This window comes from Otolemur garnettii, unplaced genomic scaffold, assembly GCF_000181295.1.
Source record: "Otolemur garnettii isolate 467f Iridium unplaced genomic scaffold, OtoGar3 scaffold00050, whole genome shotgun sequence".
In the NCBI taxonomy this organism is placed as follows: Eukaryota; Metazoa; Chordata; class Mammalia; order Primates; family Galagidae; genus Otolemur; species Otolemur garnettii.
The window spans coordinates 9,794,990-9,799,188 of record NW_003852445.1 but is presented as its reverse complement, the minus strand read 5'-3'; the positions used below and the strand labels follow the sequence as shown (position 1 = coordinate 9,799,188).

The window sequence follows — 4,199 nt, the reverse complement described above, 5'->3', positions numbered from 1 at the left end:
AATGGTAACTATGTACATTAATGCACTTCTGGGGTACAGTGTGGGGTTTTCACATGCAATCTGAAATACTTCCATCAAACTGGTCAACACAGCCTTCATGTCATTTTTTCAGAGATTTTCATTTCTAGTAAGTTTTCAGGTGATTTAGATACTCTCCATGTAAGGAACACATACTGACTAGTATGTATTCACCAACATTTCTCTTCTCTATAAAGAATTCTCTTTTTGCTCAGAAGACTGCTGAGATTAGTTATTTGCTGATACGATCAATATACAAACATGAGCTATGTTTTCTTCTAAGTTTGGGATGGCTTCATAGGTTAGACAGGAGTAATAGATTAAAATCCTATGATCATGGCTGCTGGTATCAGGTTGACTGTGTCTCTAGATTACTTAAAATTTAATACAACTTTAAAGTATTAAAAAATTTTTCTGTACTGTATGTTCAGTAGATTTCTGAAATCAGATTTATTTTAAGGAAGTAGAGAACATAAGTATGAGTTGGTTTGAGGAGGAATGGTTGAAGGCTGTATTTATCTAGCGTTAGGATGATTGAGAAAAAGAGAGATAGGTAAGCCACTCCTGAAGGAACACAAGAAAGGTGAAGATCTAACAGGCAAGAAGAAACAGAAGAGAATAAGGAAGAAGAACCAATTAGATGAACAAAGGGAAGACAGAAGAAGGTAAAGAAAATAAGAGGAAAATAGAGTAGGGGTAGGAAAGGAAGACAGAGCAGGAAAAAAATGGGGTATTTGGCAAACATATTTTTAGTCCCACAGAATGGTAACAGGTTAGATCCGGTGTTAGTACCTGTGTTGTTATTGCTACACTGTTGTTATAGGTCATAGAAGGAACTTTAAAGGTAAATAAGGCTTGTGATTTTTCACCTGCTCTACTAGTAAAGTCCACTTGGGTTTTGGTAGGTCCCTGTTTTTGTTGTAGTAGGTCCCTGTTTGCTGATAACGTGTTAAGATATAAAATAGGAGAGCAGCACCTGTGGCTCAAAGGTGTAGGGTGCCGGCCCCAGTATGCTGGCTCAAAGGAGTAGGGTGCCGGCCCCATATGCTGGAGGTGGTGGGTTTAAACCCAGCTCCAGCCAAAAACTGCAAAAAAAAAAAAAAAAAAAAGAAAGAAAGAAAGAAAAGATATAAGCTAGGAAATAGTCAAAAACCATTGAAATTGGCCATCCTCATATTGAGAGCACAATATCCTTGGTCATTGATCCTCTGACTTGTGCTTGACTACTTAGAGTATTTCATTCTCTATTTATTGGACAACTCTCATTTTTGAAAAAAATTTTTCATGTGTTCAGCTAAAATCTGTCTCCATGTATTTTCAGACTAATTTCTTATAAAACGACCCCTAAAAGATCATCTTTTGCTTTCAGATGGCAACCCATCATATAGTTTAAGAAATCTGTAGTTTCTTATCTCTTCCTTTTATTTTCTACAACCATTTGTTTTGTTCTGTGTTAATAAGCTCATACTGATCAAGCTCTGTTTTCTACTCTCTGCCTCCTCCCCCTAGATAAATACCAGTTTGTCAAAGACCCTCTTAAAATGCACTACTCTAGGCTCGGCGCCTATAGCTCAACCGGCTAAGGCGCCAGCCACGTACACCTAAGGTGGTGGGTTCGAATCCCCAGCCCGGACCCACCAAACAACAATGACGGCTGCAACCAAAAAATAGCTGGGCGTTGTGGCGGGTGCCTGTGGTCCCAGCTACTTGGGAGGCTGAGGCAGGAGACTCGCTTGAGCCCAGGAGTCGGAGGTTGCTGTGAGCTGTAATGCCACGACACTCTACCCAGGGGGACAGCTTGAGGCTCTGTCTCCAAAAAAAAAAAAAGTACTACTCTAAATCAGTTCAGTAAACATGTATAGAAGCACTTTGAGGAAGTATAAAGATGAGTCAGATTGAATCTGCCCTCAAAAGATTATTCTTTGCCATTCTCATGAAAGAAACAGACATTCAAGAAAATTTTATCAATAGTTTGCTAGGGCTGCCATTAAACAAAGTTTTTTTGAAGATGTAGTGGTGTTCTTTCTAGTCTACATTTTACCATCTTAAGTACAAGGCCAACAGTGCAAATTATAAGAGGAAGTCTTTTTTTTTGGAGACAGAGCCTCAAGCTATCACCCTGGGTAGAGTGCTGTGGCATCACAGCTCACAGCAACCTCCAACTCCTGGGCTCAAGCAAGTCTCCTGCCTTGGCCTCCCAAGTAGTTGGGACCACAGCGCCCGGCTATTTTTTGGTTGCAGCCGTCATTGTTGTTTGGCAGCCTGAGCCAGATTTGAACCTGCCACCTTAGGTGTATGTGGCTGGTGCCTTAGCCACTTGAGCCACAGGTGCCGAGCCAAGAGGGCGTCTTGATAAATATCAAGATATATTCCAATAGCATTACTATGAATTATCATGATCCCAGAACTCTGAAAAAATACATAACAGTATGGTAAACCAATTCTCCAGGAAACAAGTTGGCTTGGGAAAGCATGGAGCTCACTTTGTTTTTTTCATATGGAACAGAAAGATTTACGTCTCCTAGCATCTTTCTCCTATCTCTGCTTAGTCTTTATCCCTTTCTCACTTCTTTTCTGCTCTCCTCTATAATCACAATGGAGATGGCTTGTGGCTACAGCTACTTACCAGTGGGTTGGTTTATTTTGAGGTCCTAAGACTCTGTAGGTAAGTTGCAAGAAAAGCTTTTTTAATAAATCATCACATGCTCATGCATAAGGTAAAATAGAACATGAGGTCATGTTGTATACCATATTAAGGTGAAAAACAAACTCCTTTTGCTAAATGAGATTATATTGTAGTTAGTCTGTCTTACAAGCACATGAAAGTATTTTCTTGTAGCTCTGTTTTTAGATATTGTGTGAGGATAAAGGAAACCTATCATTTGGAAACAACCCCAATAAATCAGAATTGGGAGGATAGGGAAGAGAAAAGGAAAGAAATAGCTATGTGTTTTGAAAACTACGTCCTTCTATTTCATCTACTTCCATCCCCCCATGTTTTTGGTCATTAGAAACATTTTCAATGGTAGTAAAATCCATAGAACATAAAATTTATCATCTTAACCTTATTTGTGTGTATAGTACAGTACTATGTGCACATTGTTGTGTAAGAGATTTCTAGAAATTTCTCACCTTACAAAACTGAAATTCTCTAGCTCAGTAAACAATCTCCCTTTTCTCCTTCCCTCCAAACCCAGGCAACCACCAACTCTACTTTTTAAGAGGTTGACTATTTGAGATATCTCATATAAATAGATCGTGTGGTATTTCTTTTTTCTTTTCTTTTTTTTTTTTTTTTGAGACAGTCTCCAGCTGTCACCCTGTGTAGAGTGCTGTGGCATCATAGCTTGCAACAACTTCTAACTCTTGGGCTCAGGTGATCCTCTTGCCTCAGTTTTCCTGTTTTTAGTAGAGATAGGGTCTCACTTTTGCTTGGTTGGTCTTGAACTCCTGAGCTCAAGCTATCCACCTGCCTTGGCCTCCCAGAATGTTAGGATTACAGATGTGAGCCACAATGCCCCATGGTCTTGTGGTATTTCACTTAGCATAATGTCCTCACAATTCATCCATGTTGTAGCATATGATATAATTTTCTTCTTTTTAAAGGTTGAATGATATTCCATTGTGTATACCACATTCTATTTATCTGTTTATTTGTTGATAGATAGTTGGGTTGCTTGTACCTTTCGGCTAGTGTGAATAATGTTCTTATCAATATGGATATACAAATATCTGTTCAAGTCCTTGCTACCGTTATTTTGATATGTACCTAGAAGTGAAATTGCTGGATCTTATGGGGATTCTCTGTCTGATTTTTTGAGGAAGCACCATACCGTTTTCCATAGCAGGTACACCATATAATAGTTCTTTCATCAGTGTACAAGGGTTCTAGTTTTTCTACAATATTTTCAATATTTGTTATCTTCTGTTTTGTTTTTTTCTAATAGCAGTCATTTTAATGGTGTTAGATCATTCCCCTCCTCCCGTTTATATTAAGATTCACTGTGTTAGGTTGATTCCCAGAAGTCTTAGGTATATAGTTATTGTTACCTATTCTTTTTAAAATCTCGGCTTGGCGCCTGTGGCTCAGGTGGCTAAGGTGCCAGCCATGTACACCCAAGGTGGCGGGTTCGAATCCAGCCCAGCCCACCAAACAACAATGACAGCTGCAACCAAAAAAA

General features: G+C 39.1%; 1 protein-coding gene across 1 annotated transcript in view; it reads left to right on the top strand.

The window, feature by feature from the left end:
* Nucleotides 1-4,199, top strand: part of UBR1 (ubiquitin protein ligase E3 component n-recognin 1) — a 137,337-nt gene that overhangs the window by 37,475 nt on the left and 95,663 nt on the right. The gene's annotated exons all lie outside the window — the stretch shown is intronic.